This window comes from Aedes aegypti, chromosome 3, assembly GCF_002204515.2.
Source record: "Aedes aegypti strain LVP_AGWG chromosome 3, AaegL5.0 Primary Assembly, whole genome shotgun sequence".
Taxonomy (NCBI): domain Eukaryota; kingdom Metazoa; phylum Arthropoda; class Insecta; order Diptera; family Culicidae; genus Aedes; species Aedes aegypti.
The window spans coordinates 205,706,962-205,730,681 of NC_035109.1; the positions used below are offsets into that span (position 1 = coordinate 205,706,962).

At 41.5% G+C, this 23,720-nt stretch overlaps 1 protein-coding gene across 5 annotated transcripts in view; it reads left to right on the plus strand.

Moving 5' to 3' along the window:
• LOC5564774 (visual system homeobox 2) overlaps positions 1–23,720 on the plus strand; it is a 248,507-nt gene that overhangs the window by 215,042 nt on the left and 9,745 nt on the right. The gene's annotated exons all lie outside the window — the stretch shown is intronic.

Consider the following 23,720-nt stretch of genomic DNA (forward strand, 5'->3'; position numbering starts at 1 on the left):
TCGAATATCCCGTCGAAATGAGCGGGAACGGAAGGTGAAGGTGATACTGATGGCGATGACGATGGTGATGATGATGCTGGAGTTTTCTTTAATTTACAACAATAACAGAAATGATAATATTTGTTCAAACATCAAAGGCCGCCAGGATGGTGCGGCGAGTTTCAAACTGGCAATTTTGTGTGACTGAAGAAATGCGCAAACCAAGTTGCCGTGGTGGGAAAACTTTTTAATTGTTGAAGGGCAAGCTTGGAAGATGTCGAGATTAAAGGGTTATGGCCGCGTCTCGATTTCTAATTGCTGATGAATGAAGTTGAAAAGTTATAATTGTTATGAGAATCATTTAATGGATCCAACAGACACCTGTAAATTTTTTAGCTTCATAATATACTATTCTGAAATTTTTAAATACCCTGACTGGTGTCCATAATTTTTGAAATACCTGTAATAATTGAGAAAAAAATGTTTTCTGTCGTTATTACTAGATAATAGAAGAATATATTTGAAATCTTTGTTTATATCATTTCAGTTATATTATTTTGTCCTGTACAAGTGAAATATTTCGTCAGTTGGCTGCGGACAAGTAATTAAGCATAACTTCATCAGTGACAGGTTCAGCAGAACAGACCGCAACAGCAATGCTGGAAAAACATTTGCAGGGGCAACACATAATTTATTAGACCTCTCTCGAAAGTTCTAGCCGTTGTGGCTCTCCAATTTTATGTCCCAATGGAGGATGGAGGTTGAAAAGTGTCACAAGACGATTCAAGTAATTATTCAATGCACCTCATCAGACTTCGCATCTAGTAGCAAAATAAGGAAGAAACAAAATTATTACCATCCATCATTTCTACAAGAAGGTAATCGAATTGGCGGAATATGTCAGAATTATAACGGACGATGTTTAGCAGTCAAGCTACTTCTAATGGGAAGAACCTAAATTTTTGTTTGCAGCTGACACATAGTTTGAACTGATTGTACCCCGTTTGGCATAAAGTCATTTGGCATAAGGTCGTTTGGCATAATGCCGTTTGTCAAAAAAGTCGTTTGGCATAATGGTCGTTTGGCATAATGGTCATTTGGCATAATGGCCGTTTGGCATAATGATTGACTTAGAATAAATATCAGAATTTTTGAAGCTTCTACCGAGATCAACACCACCGAGCCCATAGCAAAATTTTTTGGTAGATTTTCAACAAGCAATGGTGGTGTTCGTTCAGAGATTTTCCAATTTTTTTTTATAATAGTACTTTCTTTCTAAAGTCAATGGTAATAATATTCTAGACGGCCAAATCTCGATCGCGCTAAATCAGTTGTTATACAATCACCTGAAGTTGATTGTTTTGATAACATCTTCCCGAAAGATAAGTGTGTTCGATAAATATTTACCCAAATCGATAAGCAACACTTTGCTGCCCACTAGAGAGGACCACTTTTGTGTATCTATCTTGTATCTCAATCACTTGAACATGCCTCCCTCGTTCAGGCGATAAGTGCACCCACCACCACCGCCACAAGTACCAACTATAGCCGAAATCCTTCCCGGCTATGTCCTGCGGTCCCTCGAACATACATATCGACTCAGAATCGGTGCGTCTCGCAGTTCTTGGGCCGAAGCACACTCCACTCGCCAGACGGTCCGTGGCGATGACGAAATGATGGAATAGGTTAGGGACGACACGCATCTTCTTCGTCAGTTGTTACATTTTGTTTCCGATTCCTGCGAACCGATAGGAGAAGGATGCTAAACGGTTTGCTACCACGGAGGGGTGAACAAACTAGAGTTGGTAACTTGTGGGAAGTCGAGGGAGAGAGAAAAAACGGCTTTGTATGCTGACACGCGTTTTTTCGGCTGGGCGCTATGAATTGATCTAGAGATGGTAATCATTAAGGTTAAATGTACCATCAACTTGTTGTTTGCGTTTATTATTCAGGAGGGGTGCCACTGCTTACGGACTGGACTGGTGGCAGCTACTGTTGTTTATTTATTAATTATGTTTGTCTAGGAAGTGATTAGCGGGAAACACTTGCAACTTTTCAAGCATTGAGAATGTAACGATTATTGAGACGATTCAGTCGCATAATAATTGATTTGAATTTAGTATATAATCATGAACTATTGACATAAACATTTTGAAGAGAGCTTTCAGTAAAAACAATGCACTAATGTTTGAACCATTATATAAGTTTATGTAATAGTATCAATGTAGATGGACCACAAAACTAATTGTCAAGGAATACTGTAACACTCGTTTCAATATGTTTTTGATTAGAAGCATCATTTTTTAAATAATATTGATTGATAACTGTGTAAGTTATCAGGTGTCTTCGAACCTTTTTTAACATTCCATTGCGCAGTATCAAAACATTGTTCACTGTCCGAGTGGTTGTAACTTTTGTATTCTCATTTGATATTTGAGACCAAAAACTCTGCTCTTAATAACTATATAGCTCGTCCAGCTGGCGCTGTTTATCAAGGCTAGATGCTGAACGTAATCTTTCCAACTATCCTGATGTGGTTTCCCTACACGTGATGCATTCCTTGACTGAGGGTGGGACATTTCGCATAAAAACTTTTCGCATAAAGAGGTTTGGACATTTTCCATAACGAGAATTATATGCCCTCTGTAAAATGCTACCTGTTGTTCTATGAAACTACTTTATGCGAAATGTCCATTATGCCGAACGTTCTTATGCAAAATGGGTCACCTTATTGAAAGGATCCTAGTCTAGACTAGAATCTTGGTCGGTGTCGGTGGTTCTCAAGAAATTTTGCGATAAGATGGGGTTAATCCGTGGTTCATCTCAATGGTATGAAAAGGGATAACGGAAACCAAAGTTTGCCGCTATTTTGGAATCCAAGATGGATCCAAATTTATGGAAATCACTTGAAACCCATGCAACATGGGTGCTTTTCGTACCGAAGCGATGAGAAGATTATGGAAATCGATGTCTTACGCCTTAAAATCGACTTCTGGTTTGTACAAATTACTTGAAACCCAATATGGGTATATTTTTAACGGAACCAATAAGTAGATGACGGACATATATGTCTGACGCCAAGATGGTGATTTCCGGCTTGCGAAAATCAGTTCAAACGCACAAAATATGGGTATTTTTGGATCGGAAACGTTGAGTTTATGTTGGAAGTTGATGTCTGATGCCATTCCGAAATCCAATATGGCAGCGTCCATTTATTACGTAAAGCAAAAATGGTAAATGTTTGACCCCCTTCAAAATTTTGTATGAGTCGTAACGCTTGAGTCTATCAAATCGGTGTTTCAATATATTGTTAGATTACGACATCTGACATTCTCATCGGTCTTTTCAGTTCCAAGATTAACTATATTGCATGGGTTACAAGTGATTTCCACAAACCAGAAGTCGCCATCATGGATTTCAAAATGGCGTCGGATGATTTCTGGCGTCTACTCATCGACCCGGTCCAAAAACACGCATATTGCGTAGGTGTTAGCTTGGAATCCAAGATGGCGTCAAACATAGATTTTCGACATTAATTTTCAAGAATGATTTGAGAAGTTAATTGAGTAATACATTAAGATATTTCTCCAGCAATTCTTCCAAGCATTATCCGAGGAATTGTAAAGTGAATTATTTCGTGGATTTTTCAGCCTCTCTCCAAAAAAATGTTCATGATAACCATTTTGAAATTTGTAGTGGAATTCGTTTAAATTTAACCATGAATACCCACACGATTATTTCCTAAATGGCTTCAAGAACTTCTTCAAGTTTTTTTTTCTAGGTTATCGAACATGAACTGGAATTCTTTCAGAGTTCTTTTTCCAAAGGTTCTTTCATGATCCTCTGGAGATCCTTCATGGATTCTCAAAGCAGTTCTCAAAGGAATTAAGTAGGAAATTTTCCAGGAATTCTAAACCAATTTATCAAAAACTTCTTCAAGCCTTCATGGAAATAAGCTTACAAATACTGAAAGTAGCTACGGAATTGGTTTGAAGAAATTATTGACCTGCTTCGGTGGGGTGGGTCACCCTACAGTGTTAAGATGTAACGCCTTTGCTCCAATAATGACCGATCCTTGATTATTCCGAATCAAAACTCAGCTCGCATGCTCTAACAGATTCACCTCACTGTGGCAAAGTTTCGATTATAAAGATAGCGTGAATTCATAATGTGTTTACAAAACGAAAAAAAAACTGTATAATTAATTTCCCATGATTTCAGAGATCAATTTTTATGAATTCCTCTAAGCTTGTATCTGAATCTAATCTAATCTTAGCATCCTGGAACTCGCTCTCTGAAATGAAAAGAAAACTAACTACTTGAATTTCTCCCGTTTTGCAACTATCTGTGCATTTGAAATAAAAACAACCTTCCGCAAATCTTGCGGTACAATAACACAGCGTAACAAAAATAACATGTTTGCGTGTCTCAATGATCAAATTATGTGTCTCTAGTAGATTTGGGGATGCTGAATCTAATGCCGTTTTCAGAAATAGTCCACCACGTCACCATTTTATGCTACAGGTCGCCAAAGTTATTTTTAAAATATTGGTTTTATTGATGTTTACATAAAATTTGAAATATGATTTATCAAACTTTTTGGTGATCTTATAAACCAAACATGCAAAACAAGACTTCAACTTTCATTTAAGATAGACCCTGGATTAAATTTCACGAATAAATTTTTATATAAATTTAGATTAAATCAACTTTTTCAACATGCTTGCAGTCTACATACAAAATTCTCCGTTTCTCTTATATGGCAACAAACAATACTTTCTCTAAATAGTCAAAAAATAACTTTTAAACATCGTAAATATTATGAACATTGTTGATATCTGGACAAACATTTCAAAAGGGCACATCGACATTGGTAAACATTGGCTTTGTAAGACGCCGTTGAGCCCAATTCAACTCGACCACGCTCACCAACCACTATCAGGAAAAGCTAACACTAATATTTCTGATAGTGTTGTTAGTTTACGTGGACGGGCAAAAAGGGCTCAACTTCATCGTTTCTGAAAAAAGGCTCAAGTCCTCTTGGGCCCTTTTCAAATGTTTGTCCAGAAGTATTGTTAAACACATGTAGTTCTAATTCTGTGGAAAGTTAGGCACATAAATTTCCATACAAGCTGGGAAACTTGCATGCAAGTTGTCTGAAATCGTCAAATTCAGCATTTTCCACAGCCAATATCTCAAAAACTAGACGCACGTGATGATATTTCTGAAAACGGAAATGAATTCAGCAATACTTAATTAGGCAAATAGCGGTATATTGGTGTTGAGACAAAAATGTGTTCCGCAGTGAAATCAAAAAGATTTTATACTTTTCAAATGTAAATGCACACAACTAGAAAGTACATTGCCAAATATTTAGAAAATTCTGATTTTGGGAAACTTTTATCATAAATATTTACCTACTTGAAATTGTAAGAACGGCAACGGACAACAATTTTTCAAACAAAACGCGTTACGGAGGAAGGGGAGGGGGAAAAAATAGCAATTTCAACGTTACGGAATAAATGAAAGCTGCCTAAGACCAGTACTGCCAGAACACCACGGTAGACTAACAAGAATTCATTTTCTAGTGAACAACATGGGGTAATGCAGTAATTTATGAAATCCTCTGAACTGAACTGAATGTTAAAAACTACTCTTCCTTAAAATAGTACGAAATCTTTCTGAAAAATCTGAGATCTATCGTTTCTCTTGAATTCCGTTTGCGAATCGTCTCTTCTCTTGAATTCCGTTTAATTAGGAATTATGTAAAGATACTTTAGAAATTCTCAAAGGCATAATGAGAAAAAAAATATTCCAGCAATTTCTCCAAGAATTTCATTTGTTTTTTTTTTTACACAGATTCATACAACAATTCCGGTACAAATTTAATCACCTCATAATCAAAGATTTTCTCTATCTATCATGGATTTTTCCGAAATAAACCTAAAATTCTTTAAAAAAATATCCAAAATTTTCCAAAGGATTTTTTTTTAAAGATTTCTATGCTATGTTCTCAATGTTTTCCACAGAACACTATTTCTACTTCGCTACATTCTTTTAATGCAAAATTATAAAAAAATCCTTTTTGTGGATTTCTCTACTGATTAATCCTTTTCCATTATTTTTTTGATGCTACCAAGAATTTCCAGTGTTAGTTTATCTGAATATTTATTGGCGATTTCTTCAAGATATCTTTTTGGTCTTCATTGCGGGACATCCTCGTAAACTTATGCGTTTTACCCCAGGTCCCGCTATCACATCACTGATTTAGCGAGTTATCAACCTGTCACGCAGTACATGCAGCATCCCCCTATAGTTCACGTCCCTCCTTTTCCACACCGAGGGATGCAGAGCGTAGCGAATGGCTATTCGATAATGGTTCGTAAATGTGAGAAAACTCAACCGAAAATGAATAACATATGATCAAGCCTCGCTCTGGGATTTGGCCAGATAGCAATGAATAGCAAGTAGCGCATCTCTCGTTTTACCCCTGGTTCAGTGTTTGGTGTTATTTTGATACCGCTCTACATTGGGCGAACAATGGCGAAACTCTCTGAGGTATTAAATTAATTTTATAAATTTGTTTCGTTTTTCTGCAACTGTGGGAATTATTTCCACTTGGGCTGCGAATCGAGCGTGAAAATAAATGCCGGGCTCGATGGTCTCCTTTGGGATTGTGTGTGGGAGTGGTGTGGCAGAACCGGTTAGGCACCAGCCAAATTCGCTGATGACAATGGATGCTCTCGAAATGCTATTTGTATTTAAATTAGTCTTGTTCCAGAGGTTGTTGAGCAAAACATCATTTGAGGTTACACTCACCTCATAGTAGGTGCTTCAGTTTAAAATAGTGATATAAATATGAATCAATATGAAAAGTCTTTAAGTATTAATATCCTTAAAAATGTTTGTTTTTATATCGTCCCCTTAATGCTACAACTAGATAACTCGAAAATCAAAATTTTGGGATGTGCCACTTTGAAAATATGACCGTTTTACAAGGTGACGGTTAATCGCAGAGGATATGGTTGAAAAATAAACTTTAACTTGTGTATTTTGAATCACACGCCTATGAGCTGTAGGTATTTTACAGATCTAATTAATGAAAATGTTTTGGCATATTGAAGTCAAAAATTTCAAATTTCGAGTTATCTAGTTGTAGCATCAAGGGGACGATATATACCAGGTTGATTCATGTAAGCGTCTTGCTCGATTTTTTGAAACGAGACTTTGATTTATTTCAAATTGGTTTCCCCCCGAAGGACGATCTGCAAACCACTGTCCTTCTGAAGGATTATCAAATTTCTTCCCCGATGCTTCGGCTGCATTGTTAACTGCCCAAGTTTAGAGACTGTCCCATCATGCATGAAAATTCAATTTTCCTGTTTTGAAACTGCTTTTCTTTCTTCGCTTGGCTTTGGAACGGTTCGTGTGAAAACGTGAATGAAATTGAAAAATTGCCAAAAAGATCCGGTAAAACGATGGGAAAGAGTGCTTTCTTGTGGCAAACGTGACGCGACTGTGGCATTCAATAAATCTCCGCTCTGTTTTCCCGAAATCCTGATTCCTACCTTGGCCCACACGACCACCACCGGAAAAGAAGCGAGGAGCCGAAAGAGACAAAAAGATTTATAATTGTGTTTGCCTCGCTTGGATGGCCCAAAAAAGGACAACCCCCGGCAAAGCATGAGAGACATTGCGCAAACGACGGAAAATTGAAAAGCGAATGAAAACTGTCGTCGCTTTTTCAACCACCCACTGATAAATTAATCGAATTTTCTCGTCTCTTCGGATCCCAGCTGTATCTGCTGCTATGAGTCTTCTGATGATGTTTTTATATTGTTAAGAGAAGGGTATTGGAATCTTGTACAAAAATCTCATGTTCAAGGTAGTTCACTCTACATTTAAATGGTCCATTATTATGAAAAAAAAATGGTAATTTAAAAATCTTAATTAACAACACCAAAATTTGTTCATTTGAACCACTAGAAGCTACTGAAAGCACAATCTAGGGGTGGCTCAATGCGTTTAAATTGTGTATGAAGAAAATATATCAAATTTATAGGGAAGACTGTTTCAATTACATTTTCGTTCTACGATGGCGCTGTAACCAATGAATAGCTTTCGTTTGTAACTAACGGATATTGCTCAGCAGCTACAGAAGATGATCTTCCTAGTGGCTAACAAGACTCTGTGTATAACCCTCATCTCTAAAGTCGTCATATTTGGTCTTGCTGTTTCACGGAATTCAGAAAACGTTAGGAGTTATCTTTTCACACTCCCGCTTCTTCTCTCTCTTGGCATCCTCGTCTTTGGTCTGCAGCGAACGGTGGGAACTGAATTTGAGCAGTTTTGAGACCACAGGGTTATGGAGGGAATCATCCTCAACAGACTGATGAAGTGTACGGAGAGTGAGCACAGGTTGTCGAAAATGCCGTTCGGAGACGCAATTCGAACAGTACTCGAGTGTACTGAGGAAGCGTCGAAGCAGAATCGAAGATGAGATCGACACTGCGCCGTGGTTACAATAGATGTGAAAAACGCATTCAACAGCGTCAGCTGGGTGGCCATTGCCGCAGTACTGCACAGAATGCAGGTCCCCGACTATCTGTGCAAGATCCTGAAGAGCTCCTTCCAGAACAGAATCTTGGTGTACGAAGCAAATGAAGGGCAGAAGTCAATGCAAGTGACAGCGGACGTCCCTCAAGGTTCCATTCTCGGTTCAACTCTTTGGAACGGGATGTATGATGAAGTCTTCATACTGCAGTTCCCCAGGAAGGTGAAAATAGTTGGTTTTGCGGGTGATTTGTCACTACCGGCAATGGAACGACGCTGGAAGAAGTGGAGATGTCGGCGATGGAAACAATTGACGCAAGCAAAGGCTGGATGAGCGGAGTAAAACTGCAGATAGCTCACCACAAAACAGAGGTGCTGCAAGGTGGTTCAGCAGATGGAGGTCAACCGCGGAAGATATGCGATTACACCGAAGCGCGAATTGAAGCGCCTCGGAGTAATGATGGACGATCGGCTGAATTTTAACCCGTATAGGCTTGAGTGAAGGCAAACATTCTAAAACCCTCACCACTCAGCGAACTCTATACGGATTCAAATGATTTTTTGTCAGTATACTGGCACACATATCTAGTTTCTCGAAGTGGACAGAATAACTCGGAAATATTCCGGTGGCTGGAGTCAGGTCACTGTGCGTTTGTGCCCCTGGAGGTAAGCAAATTTCAAGTCACATATGATTTCCTGAATCGGCTATAATGTGGCCACTATATGACGGAATTTTAAGAAAATTGCATCATTGTAAACCTTCTGAGAAACGATTGAATTGGATAACTATAAGTTTTGCATTTGAGCGATCCTACAAATGACCATTTTAGGGTCCCGGAACGCCTCAAACTTACGATAAAGAAGCCAATTAGTATCTGAATTAGTAACGCATTGTAGTGTACAATTATTTTTGATTTCTACTGTTAGAGAATTAAAACGGTATAGTATCCAACAAATCTATAGCCGGTTCATCCGGGCATTACGTCCAAATTGCCACATCCGGTATATTTTGAACGATGCAAAACTCTTCATTTATAATTTTGAATATCAGATCTTTATGGTTTATGCAAATTAAAATGATTGTCATTGAAAATAAATAAATGTAAATTGGCATAGCTCAAAAAATGGCTCTTTTTCACCCGATTTGACCCAGTGACCCACAGAAATAAATCCGGCCACAGGGATATTTTCGAGCTCCTCTGGCCACTTCTAGAAACTAGATATGTGGGCCAGTAAACTGAAAAAAAATCATTTGAATCCGTTAAGAATTCGCTGAGCGGTGAGGGTTTTAGTGTTTTTGCTTTCACTCAGGCCTATACGGGTTAACAGCCACGTTGATTACGCATTAGTGTGGGACAAAATTTAGATTCTCGCTCCAGTCCACTTTTTGGATTGCATTTAGGTTTCATAACAACTGTGCAAAATTTCAGCTCGTTCGGAGAAACTATATTTTTGCGCCAGCCGTTTAAAGTTTGTATGGGATTTACTATAGGAAAACTTACTTTTGCAAAGAAAAATCGCCAGAGGTCGCTCATTGGCCTCTATAAAAATTCTGAACACGCACCTCGATAGATATTTTTACGATGAAGAATATTGCCGAAGACCGCGAAACAATCCGGCTCTTGTGAAAAAAGTTATTCAATGAAAACCTATTGGCAAGGCGGCGTTGATTAACACGTAAAGGAATAACAATAATAACAAAATCGGGTAAAATTTCCGAAGATTCTATGCTTAATAACTTTTTTCACAAGCATCGGATTGCTTTGCTTTGAACGGCTGGCGCTAAAATATAGTTTCTCCGATCGAGCTGAAATTTTGCACAGTTGTTATGGGACCTTAATGCAATACAAAAAGTGGACTGGAGCGAGAATCTAAATTTGTCATATAACCGTGTCCCAGGCTATTACGCATGCGACAAATCCGAGAAGGCAATGAACGCAATAGGGAGAATCATGCCTAACTTAGGCGGTCCCAACAGCAGTATGAGGCGTCTGCTAGCAATGGCTCGTTATCGATACTAAAATATGGAATTTCTGCTTGGATAAGGCACTGGAAACAAAGCGGAACCTCGGAAAGCTGAACAGAGCGTTTCGGCTAAGGACAGTGCGAGTTTCGAGTACGTATAGAATGATATCGTCAGATGCTGTATGCGTTATAGCCGGTATGATCCCCATTTGCATCACTTTGGCGAGTGCCCAAACATCGTGGACACACCGCATCGGGGACTAGGCCGCGTAATTTGAGCCTCACGTAGAATCGGTGAGGGATAGTGAACCGAAAAACTCGTCGGGATGCCTGTGAACCGAAAGTTTCCCTCCACCGGAATCGCAGGACCGACCGGATAGCGTCGGTTCGGAAGATCTTCCGCTGCCGGGTAAATCATGGTCGGAGTAGGATAGATCCACTGCCAGGGACTATCCGAGTAGTACGTAGTGTACCACCGGCTTGAGTCGTCGGACCGCCAGTGAACTGGAAACGCTGGGCCGACGTCGGCACTCTACCGACTAACTACGGAGTAATTACAACGCGTTACTGGTTTCGGTAGATATTCCTCCTTCGGGAAACTCTCCATCGGAGTAGGCTAGCTTCACCGTCGGGAATTTTGCCGAGTAGTATCGATAACGACGAACCGCCGCTTTTGTAAGTGACGTGGCAGAGACAAATCGCAGGCAAAGCGAATAGAACAAGAGGAGACGAAAAGGCGTAGAGGCGTTAACAAGGCGTTAATAAATAAATATATAAATAAATGGGGGACATCGGATTTGTAACCCATGCCAAACAAAGGTGGCGTTGTACTTGTTGGAGTATGCAATGGTTGTGCCTCGTAAGCAAAGCGGCAGCACTGGATGTATGTAGCTGTATGAGTGAGGCGGCGCTGAAGGCAGTCGCAGCGGCGGCAGCGAGCGCGCCAAATAGGATGAAGAAAGGGAGAATGGAAAGTTTGCCATTCATCCGTAATGTGATGTTCGATCCGTTCAGACGTGTGTAGTAAAGTTCTCTTGCGTACAGTAGTTGATTTGTAGTTGTTTCTTTCCTACCGAAATCCTGGTTCCGCGTTCCGCTTCGGTGACCCTGTTCTGCGTTGTGGTGTATCCACCTCTGCCCAACAGGTTATGGGCCCAGCAGTGCCGAAGGGAAGGTTCCGGATTGCGTTGGAAAAAGGTTCCGAGATAGCGAAAGTGATCACGCCGTGTGTGAGTGTGTGTGAGTTGTTTCTCCGCGGTGGTGATTTTGCGTGGACAAAATGGCGGATGTGAACAAGTTTGCGTTTGCTAAACTGAACAATCAGAACTGGCAAATATGGAAGTTCCGGATGGAGATGCTCCTGACCAGGGAGGAGCTATGGTATGTGGTCGGTGATGCGATGCCGGCTGTAGTGACCGATCAGTGGACGAAGGACGACCGGAAAGCTCGTGCCACTATCGGATTGTGTATTGATGATAACCAGTTTGCACTGGTGAAGGAAGCAAACAGTGCAAAAGCTTTTTGGGATCAGTTGCGTAGTTATCACGAGAAGAACACGGTAACGTCACGTGTGTCTTTGTTGAAAAGGTTGTGCTCGTTAAATCTCGCGGAAGAAGGTGACCTTGAGAGTCATCTGGTTGTGCTTGACGATTTATTCGATCGTTTGTCGAATGCGGGGCAACCGCTGGAAGAGTCGCTGCGGATCGCGATGATCCTGCGCAGCTTGCCCGACTCATACGGAACATTGGTGACGGCCCTAGAGAGTCGTGCCGATGTGGACATCACGATGCAGCTAGTGAAGTCGAAGCTGATCGATGAGTTCGAGCGTCGGAGGGAGCGTTCCGGTGAAATGTGTGAGACGAAAGCGATGAAAAGTACGGTAGTGCAAAGCGTGGGTGGACTCAGCAATAGAGTGCCGGTAAGAAGATGCTTCTTTTGCGACAAGCCCGGTCATTTGCGTCGCAACTGTCGTTCGTTTTTGCTAGCGAAGCAGGAGCTAGAAAGAGAGTGCGAAGAGCAGAAGACGCCGGACGACAGAGTGCGTGTGAATCAAAATGCGAAACAAGTGAAGAACGAAATTGTGGGTGCTAATGTGTGCTTTATGGCTGGAGTGGATCAGCAAAAATGCTGGTACATTGACAGTGGAGCGAGTCGGCACATGACGAGCGACAGAAATTTCTTCAAATCGCTGAAGGAAGAAAAAGGCCCGAGTGTAGTGTTAGCGAATGGTAAAGTGGTTACCGCTGCTGGTTGTGGCGAAGGTTTTGTGAACGGTGTGGACGGAAACGGAAGCAAAGTGGAGATAAAGCTTACCGACGTGTTGTACGTTCCGTCGTTGGCGAGTGGACTTGTGTCAGTGGACAAATTGACGGCGAAAGAGTTCTCGGTGACATTTAAGAAGGATGGTTGCGATATTTGCGATGCATCTGGTAAGAAAGTGGTAATTGGTGAAAAGTCGGGGTCATTGTATCGGCTGAAGTTGGCGAAGGTTGAGAAGAAAGTAGAGGGCCAGCGGCCGATAATTGGCGAGAAGAAGACAACGAAGGGAAGAAGTTCACCAGTCGGTGTGGTGAGCTGGTATTCGGAGATGAAGCCGAATAGAGCCGATGATAATGAAGAAGAATACTTCGATGCGGACACTTCAAGCGAGGAAGTGGAGCCGCTGCATGTGGCGGAGACCAACAGTGGAAGCTCGGATTCGGATGCTGATAACTGGAGGGAAGTTCGGCGATCCAGGAGGAGTAATCGTGGAGTACGACCTGGCCGGTTGGTTGATTACGTTGTTTGAAGCAGGAGGAGATCAACCCGGCAAGAAAGGCAGAGAGGATGCGGACGAGTACGAGGACAACATTGAGGAGGAGTGTTGGAGTATGCAATGGTTGTGCCTCGTAAGCAAAGCGGCAGCACTGGATGTATGTAGCTGTATGAGTGAGGCGGCGCTGAAGGCAGTCGCAGCGGCGGCAGCGAGCGCGCCAAATAGGATGAAGAAAGGGAGAATGGAAAGTTTGCCATTCATCCGTAATGTGATGTTCGATCCGTTCAGACGTGTGTAGTAAAGTTCTCTTGCGTACAGTAGTTGATTTGTAGTTGTTTCTTTCCTACCGAAATCCTGGTTCCGCGTTCCGCTTCGGTGACCCTGTTCTGCGTTGTGGTGTATCCACCTCTGCCCAACAGTACTGAGTCGTTTTCCCTTTTTGTTTTCTCTGTACCACACTCGAGACGTGCATCCGTTATAGATCGTTGAGCAATAGACCTTTGAGTGAGAGCCACAGAGCTTAGAGCACCACAGATGCGAAAATTATAAAAAACACCACACCTTGTAGTGGAGATGTAGAGTTCTATGATTCTAAAAGATTGTAAATTAAGCCCGACATGAATTAGAAGAAAGGTGCTGGGCAGATAGAGAAATCAGTTAGTAGCCCGCAGGGTTAGAAAGATAGCCTCCCGTTGTTCTAGTTTCCAGCAGATTATAGATCCAGAGACGTCCTTTATGAGATGCAAAGGCTTATTCGAAGAGAGACTATGCGAAAACCGAACTTGGACGAGGATATAAGGTCTAAGAGGTGAGGCAGAAGCTCGATCAGGTGGTAGAGCCTGGACGCTGCGGTGGACGAAAAGGTATCTTGAACGAGTCAAGAGTCGAAGGCCAAGATGCAGTGGTCGAGGCTGGAAAGATGCGGTTGCTGACTGATCGATGCTGGAAAGCTTGGCGGTGCTGTGCAAAACTCGGTAGTCAAGAGAAGCTTAGCGAGGTTCAGCAGCATCAGGAGATGCCTGAAGATACTCAGAAATAGGAAGAATCTCAGTGGCAGATTATGCGATTCAGAGGTTGTGTGATGATGGTGTATTGGAGTGTAGCTGTATCACGCACTTTCAAGTGTAGATGTCTGGAAAAAAATAAAGGTAGAGCGTTATGAGCGTATTAGATTATACATGTACCCAGGCTTGGATAGAAGAGAGGTGCGGAGCTGATAAAAATATCAGCCACTAGACTGCGAAAGAGATATACTCCCATTGTTTTAGTTTTTATCAGGTTAGGCCCAGTGCAGTAACCTGTGGTGTAAGAAAGATAATTTCCCGTTGTTTTAGTGTGCAACACTCACTCATCAACCTTTCTTTGATGAGATTACTTTGGCCAAATGTCGAATCATATTTACTAAAAAACCTAAAGATCTGTGTATCTATCATGTCCTCCATTTGCTACCAATGACTTCCAACAGGTTTTCTTACGCACCCTTGAGTCAATTGTGTCAGCCACTGGTAGACATTGGGTTGGTTGCGTACTAACCGGTAGACCAAATATGGGGTATGATAGAATGATTCCTCGACAAATGCATAAAAGATTGCAGTGAACTGGAAGTGTTGTGATTGAAAATAAAAAAGTAATATTGTGCACTTCACCCCAAAGTGGACTATTACACAAGTGTAGAATTCAAAGAGTCAGAAAATCAGATACCGTAATCCGGGGGCAAATTGATCACTATTTCACAACTTTTTGTCATGATTTCCTTTGGAATTCAGAAATTGGCAATTTTATTTCGGTATAATCAGTACTTCAATGATCTCTATTAGTTTATGTAATCAATTTTTTATGAAATAAAATTTAACATTTCAAAAATTTAATTTGAATATCAAAAATTGAAAATGACATATTGGGGCGAAATTGATCACTATATAATAAAGTATATTTTAGAATGAAATTTTTTCCTATCTACTAAATTTGGGTCTCCTGAATCTGAAAATTATGTCAAAATTCTTACAACTCGTGTATATCATCATTTTATTGCAAAATTAAACTTTGTAAATTTGCATAAAACGCCTAAATGTATGCAATTTTCCTTGAAATAAGCTTGTTAGTCAACAATAAACAGTTTTATGAGCAAAAATCTATTTTTGTAATGCTGTACGATTTCAAAAATGAGTTCAGCATTGCCAACTAAAGCTTACACAACATTTTTAACACTCAAAGTTTACATGCTGGCTTAGCACCAACGGATTGTTTAGTACCGACAATAAAAATAAAATAGCTTATAATCATCATTAGACATCTATAAACTACAAAACATGGAATGTCTTTGATGGCAACGTAGCATTAAGCATCTTTGAAAGAAAATGCTATTCGGTACCGACCTGATCAAATTCACCCCAGTGATCAATTTGCCCCCGGATTACGGTACTTACTAATCAAGGTCACAATGGAGCCTTCTTTAGCCGAGCGGTTAGAGTCCACGACTACAAAGCAAAGCCATGCTGAAGGTGTCTGGGTTCGATCCCGGTCGGTCCAGGATCTTTTCGTTAAGAAAATTTGCTTGACTTCCCTGGGCATAGAGAGTCATCGTACCTGCGACACGATATACAAAACGAAAATGGCAACTTTGGCAAAGAAAGCTCTCAGTTAATAACTGTGGAAGTACTCATATAAGAACACTAAGCTGAGAAGCAGGCTCTGTTCCATTGAAGACGTAATGCCAAAAAAGAAAGAAGTCACAAAATTTTTACATGATGACATTTGGTAAAAATACTGATCACAGATTCGAAAATCAAATATCTAAAATAAATTTAATCGATTTTTCTCCGGAACCCTATAGGTGGATCGATTCAGATTCTGCACAGCCATTGTGGTTTCTTTTGCCCTTTTGCCGAAATGATGCCCGCCAATAGGCACCCGTAGATACCACGCGATGCATATGGGGCACCCTGCTGGGGCGTTTGGGTCACAGAACAGAACGAGATTGGCACCCGAATTGGGATCTCCGCTTTGCCAATTTGCCGGAGGGCTGCTGCCAGCCGTGGACAGCAAATGGCAAAACCAGAGCCAGAAAGAAATCAATTTCGTTTAATTTGCCAGCCCCAAACGGGGACGATTTATTGTTACGGGTGAATTTTTCAATCAGTGCCATGTGTTTTAATTGGATGATTTATTGTTTGGTACGAGTCTGAAAGTCTGTATTGAATTTATTGGAAATGACAGAAAAAAACTGTATTTTTTTCTTATAGTTATATATCATACCATTGAAACTGTGGATACAAGAAAATTTGTCTTGACCGAAAGAGATTGAAAGAACGCTAGTTTCAGCTTACGGCTAGCTTAGGCATTCTAACAGATAGCACCTTTAGAAGTTATATCGTGATTGCATATTATTTTTTGCGAATTCAATTATTCGAAGCATAACTGGTTGGACTATATGATATGTTGGCCTTGTAATGATAACCAATTCTGCTATGCAGGGATTGCATTCGGAGAAAATTGAGAGTATTTCTCACTTATTGTTCACTGTGACAATAATGATCCGCAGCACATCTTGAGAGACACTATTGCTTCAATTTCAAGAATACCGCGGATAACGCCTAAAAGCAGGCAATTTCCAAAGGATTATCCTAACATTCTACATAAATTCATTTATTTCAACAAAACGAGCGAATCGGTACGAAATTTTCTGGTAAAATCTGTTTTGGGGATATATTTTAAGCAGCACCACAAACTTTCAGGCTGACATCATGTCCACATTTTTGTTTAGAACTAGAAGTTTATGGATGTCTATGAACACCACACCAAACATGATTCTGGAATTTTACATTATTTTCATAGAAATAAACATTCTTTGACACAAAAAACTTCCTTACCTTACCTTACCTTACCAGTCTGGGTAAGGCCTGGGTGGCCTCTGCTGTACGTAGGAGACGTCTCCATTCGACTCGGTCCATGGCTGCCCGTCGCCAGCCACGCATTCTGCGAAGGGTCCGCAGATCATCCTCAACTTGATCGACCCATCTTGCTCGCTGCGCACCACGTCGTCTTGTGCCGGTCGGATTGTTTTCGAGAACCATTTTCACCGGGTTGGTATCCGACATTCTGGTGACATGCCCGGCCCACCGTAGCCTCCCAATTTTTGCGAGGTGGACAATGGTTGGTTCTCCCAGCAGCTGGTGCAATTCATGGTTCATCCGCCTTCTCCACGTTCCGTCTTCCATCTGCACTCCGCCGTAGATGGTCCGCAACACCTTCCGTTCGAAAACACCAAGGGCGCGTTGATCCTCTGCACGGTCCATGTTTCGTGCCCATAGAGGAGTACCGGTCTAATCAGCGTCTTGTAGATGGTCAACTTCGTGCGATGGCGAACTTTGCTCGATCGGAGCGTTCTACGGAGTCCAAAATAGGCACGATTTCCAGCAACGATGCGTCTCTGGATTTCTCTGCTGGTGTCGTTGTCGGCGGTCACCAGTGAGCCCAAGTACACGAATTCTTCGACAACCTCGATTTCATCACCGTCAATATGAACTCGAGGTGGGGGGCGTACCGTGTCTTCTCTTGAGCCCCTCGCTATCATGTACTTCGTCTTTGACACATTGATGTTCAGTCCGATTCACCTAGCTTCAGCCCTTAGTCGGATGTACGTGTCCGCCATCGTCTCAAAGTTGCGTGCAACAATATCAATGTCGTCGGCGAAACCAAGTAACTGAACGGACTTTCTGAAAATCGTGCCACTCGTGTCTATCCCAGCTCTTCTTATCACACCCTCTAAAGCAATGTTGAACAGTAAACACGAAAGGCCATCATCTTGCCGTAACCCTCTGCGAGATTCGAAGGGACTCGAGAGTGTACCTGATACTCGGACTACGCACATCACTCGCTCCATCGTCGCCTTGATCAATCTTATCAGTTTGTCCGGGAAACCGTATTCGTGCATAATCTGCCATAGCTGTTCTTGATTGATTGTATCATAGGCCGATTTAAAATCGATGAATAAATGATGTGTGGGTACATTGTATTCGCGGCATTTCTGCAACACCTGGCGGATAGCGAATATCTGGTCCGTTGTTGCTCGTTCGCCCATAAATCCTGCCTGATATTGTCCAACGAATTCTCTAGCAATTGGTGATAGACGGCGTCATAGAATTTGGGAGAGTACCTTGTAGGCGGCGCTCAAAATTGTGATCGCACGATAATTGTCGCAATCCAACTTGTCGCCCTTTTTGTAGATGGGACACACGACACCTTCCATCCACTCCTCCGGCAATACTTCCTCCTCCCAAATCTGGGAAATAACCCAGTGCAGCGCTCTTGCCAGTGCATCACCACCGTATTTTAGCAACTCACTCGGAAGTTGGTCCACTCCAGCGGCTTTGTTGTTTTTCAACCGTCTAATCTCCGTTTCTACCTCTTGGAGATCTGGAGGCAGAAGTCTTTCGTCGTCCGCGCGTGCTCCCAAAATTATTTCCGTGCCACCTCCGCTACTGGCCACATCACCATTAAGGTGCTCGTCGTAGTGCTGCCGCCACCTTTCGACCACCTCACGTTCGTTCGTGAGAAGATTTCCGTCACAGTCTCTGCACATGTCGGCTTGTGGCACAAAGCCTTTGCGCGAACGGTTAAGCTTCTCGTAGAACTTCCGTGTGTCTTTAGCGCGGAACAGCTCTTCCATCGCTTCGCGATCTCGTTCTTCTTGATGGCGCTTTTTTCTTCGAAAGAACGAGTTTTGTCTGTTCCGCGCCTGTTTATACCGTGCCTCGTTCACTCTCGTGCGGTGTTGCAGCATTCTCGCCCATGCTGCATTCTTCTCATTCTTCAACTGCTCGCATTCGCCGTCGTACCAGTCGTTTCTCTGATTCGGGGCCGCTGGACCTAGTGCTGCTGTTGCGGTACTACCTATGGCGAATCTTATGTGACTCCAGCCATCTTCAAGAGTGGCGGCGCCAAGCTGCTCTTCCGTTGGTAGGGCCACTTCCAACTGCTGCGCGTATTCTTGGGCTACTTCTGAGTCCCGTAGCCGCTCGATGTTAAGCCGCGGCGTTTGGCTTCGACGCGAGTTGTTCACCGTCGAAAGTTTTGAGCGCATACATACAGCAACTAAATAGTGATCCAAATCTATATTCGCACTGCGGTATGTGCGAACATTGGTAATGTCAGAGAAGAATTTTCCGTCGATTAGAACGTGGTCGATTTGGTTCTCGGTTAGGTTATCGGGTGATCTCCAGGTGGTCTTATGGATATCTTTGCGGGGGAAGAAGGTGCTTCGGACTACCATACCACGAGAGGCTGCAAAGTAGACGCATCGTTGGCCGTTGTCGTTAGATACGGCATGCAGACTGTTCCGCCCGATCACCGGTTTGTACATCTCCTCTCGTCCTACCTGTGCATTCATGCCGCCAACAACAAGTTCCACGTCACGCGGAGAGCATCCGTCATAAATCTGCTCCAGCTGCGCGTAAAACGTCTCCTTCTCGTCGTCGGGTCTCCCTTCATGTGGGCAGTGTACGTTGATGATGCTGTAGTTGAAGAAACGGCCTTTTATCCTCATCTTGCACATCCTTGCGTTGATCGGCTGCCACCCGATAACGCGTTGTCGCAACACTATGGAGCCAGTCCCTAGCTCATTTGTGGTGCCACAGCTTTGGTAGAAGGTAGCCGCTCGATGCCCGCTTTTCCACACCTTCTGTCCAGTCCAACAAAGTTCCTGCAGCGCTACGATATCGAAGTTACGGGGATGTAGTTCGTCATAGATTATCCTGTCGCAACCTGCGAAACCTAGTGACTTGCAGTTCCATGTTCCAAGTTTCCAATCGTAATCCTTATTTCGTCGCGTGGGTCTTTGCCGATTGTTCCGGGTCGTATTATCTCCTATGTTATTCGCAATAAGGTTTTTAACGGGTGGCTTATTGGGCCTACGCCAACACTCCTGTCTCGCCGGAGCACCATCGTGCCAGCTCTGTTTAACGTCCCAACTAACACTAGGACGATCGCGCTGATGGGGCTATCACCTTGGATTTAGCTGTGCGCGATTCAGCATTTCTTACTCAGCCGCTGGATACCAGAACAGACGCTGTTTGAGCCGCACCTCCTGGTGAACAGACGCTCGAGACCTACCTCCTCAATCTAGCTGATGTCAGAAGGACAACAGTGCCCAGGCTGCACTACCAGCTAAGTACACAATCCTTAGCTGGCGGTCTTTGTCATCGTTTGACCCGTGGAAGCGTGAGGTAGGAACTTGTGAGGACCAGAGCTGTGTTGAACGCTCCTTCCTAGTTGTCGACTCACCGTTTTGCAGCCCAAAAAACACACAAAAAACTTCACTACACACAATTCCACAATAGATAAGACGAACATCGTACAGGTTGCATCAATTTTAGTGCACTATTTGTAAGAAATAAAATCGCGTGGAACAGTGATCAATTTCACCCGAATTTACGGTACCTTCTATCTTTCCGGACAAACATGGGATAAAAGCCAAAGTTTTTTGTATGCATACAATTTTCATTTTTATTATAAAAAGCAAAAAGATGCGTGTTTCAATACTTCATAGGCAGTCAGAATTAGATGTGCTCTCGTGACACTAGTTACTTTTGAATGTGCACAAATTTATTCTCATTCATTTTTTTTACTTTGTCAGAAATGGGAAAACTATGTTTATATCAATTACACGCCATGTTTGTCCATTGTTGAATAACCCAGCTCACAGTGACATTTTGTGACAGAAGAATCTCGGCTCACTATGACGTACAGAAATTCAGTATCGGTTTTTCCCTTCCAGCCTGCTACTATACTTTTTCGATATAGATGTTTCAACAAATAAATTTGTTCCAATATTACAGAAAAAAGTGTAAATATTTTGTGATTTTTAATGGTTGGAGTACATTTTTCTGAAACTACTACATGGTCCTATTTGGCTTATAACCTACACATCACCGCATAAAGCTTCATCATGGGGCCACACTCCTTAATTTTTATCATCAAAAGATTGAAAGCTGCAGTTATTTAAACATTATTTAAAAAAAAAGTCATAACGTGGAAACCAATGTAGTGTCATCAGAACTACTGCCACTTATTTGCCAACCTGCAGCCGTCTTGTGTTTGGAACCGATGAAGAGGTCTTTTGAACCCTACCATAAAGCAGCAATAATCAGCAACAATATTGATTTTTCCCTGATCAGTTAGAGGCCTAAAATCAATCTAAGGAAATCTCCAGGAGAAATTGCTCCAACGTTTTTCTGTCAGTAATAAATTCAAAATTTCTGTATTTTTCCATAAATCCCTTTGCAAAGATTCCTCCATGAGTTTTAAGAGGATTTTCAGGAATTTTTCAAAGATTTCCTAAATTCGTCACAAAAATCCACAATTGACTTTTCCAGAAATTCTTAAAGGTACTTTTAGGTATTGTCATCAAATTCATGCAGTAATTACTCATGAATTACCGCTAAGAACTAGTTTTGAGATATTGCCTACTTTTCCATCCCAGTAGTGTTTGATTCGTTGAATCTGTTATATGCTCCTTTGTGGGCGAGCGACGAAATCAATCGTGTCCGGTTTGCGATCCGCCTGTTCGTCGGCAAAAGTTAAGGCGAAGCAAGCCGTCATTGATATTTGTACGCGACACTGTGGCAGATAGCTGTTTTGGACGGCCAAAACCTCTAGAGTTTTGGTGTCTTAGACAAAGTATTTTATAATAATCTGTTCTACATTTCTCATATTACTTGTGATCTCGCCCTAAAAGCCTAAAAAGCCTTAAAAAATGTGTAGCTTGTTGTTGCCGAGCAAACGAATGGATTTACACGTTATTCAACGATTCTACGATGAAGAACAGATACTCCTCTATCTCCCAGGGGTGATTGTTTTCATCCTGGTCCATATATTTGCTTAGAAATAAGGAGCTATACACTCGGTAACCAATGGCTTTTAAGGCGAGATCACAAGTTATGCGAGATTTTGACTCCTTCGGATTTGATCTAGACATGGTCAAACTATTCTAAATAAATTTTATTTTTTATAGGAGCGTCCTAGCAAACATCTTTTTTCAGCAAAGTTGTTCATTGAGGCTTTTCTGACCTTTCTTCTGAAGATTTTTATGCTCTATCACATCACTGACGTGGATTTCTCTATATAACGTTTCTTTATTCCAAAATCGTTTTTGGCCATTTTTCCTTCAAAGAATTGTTAAAAAATATTTTTACATCGTGTTCCAAAGGTTTATAATAGCAAAGTAAATTTACATCATTTCCTGACAAAATTTTCAGATTAATTGACACTTTTAGTGAAAAGAGTCCAAAAACAATGTTTTTCAATATTTCGGATAACTCATAAAGTGGCAGCATTTTTTTTGTCTACGACTAGTCAAGAACATTGGCTACATTGTCGCGAAAAAAGAATAGTGGGTTCTGATCTACAACTTTGTAAAACAAAGAAAAATTTGTGATGATTATTGTTTTTTACAAAGGACCAAACTAATTTCCCATAACCAAAAACAAATGTTTTTATAATGGGAACAACTTTGTAGAACATTACTTTTACGTAAAATCACATTCAAAGGCGCAAGTTCTACATTTCCTCCTAAAACCACAATCCGCCACACTGTGGAATGGAATTTGATGTTTCAAGGCTTTTTTGAACGACTTCCCAGAAACCCAACATTATCGCATGGCTAAAATGACCCGTAATTTCAAACATGACATCCCCTGCGAAGTGACAACAGAACTCCAAGAGAATCGAGAAAATCACAGAATCTATATCATCGTTTAAAATGTTTTGAAGGCTCTATACTTCCTATACTCCAATATGCTGAGTAACTATACTAGTACTACATATATGATTTATCACACATGAAGCAAAATAAATGTTTCTTGTTAAATTTCATATAAGTGTTATCAATAAAATAATTTGTTTACAGCATACAAAAGTTTCAAAGTTAATTTCAAGTTGTATCTAATTCTTCTAAAACAATGCTAAAATAACTTAAATAGCCATTTGCATTCATATGCTCTAATCGTCACCCTTATCCCATATTGCACCTAATAAAACCAAACTCAACTAATCGATTATCACGTTCCTGAACGAACCCCATCCTGTGCAAAATGAAAGGGGGCTGACGGCAACCACATATTTACCAGCCCAGTTGTACAGCTTAGCTCAAGTGAGTAGATTTTAATGCGATTAGTGGCAATCGAAAGCATATTATATCTGTCGTGAAGAAACTCGACAGCAGTGAACCCTAAACCAAGGAAAGGGACGATAAGGTGCGGAGCGGTGCATGAATGCCACGAAGGATTTCAAATTCCAATAACGGCACATCCTGCCAACTGTAGCGTGGAATATTATTAATTTTGTGCCACTGAGAGCACAAATGGCCCCTTTCATGTGACACAGCAATCAGACAAAAGTCCATAATAATTAATATCCTTAATCCGTTTTGCGCCGTGCGGTCGCACGCACTTGGCCGTTTTGGGTTCAAGCC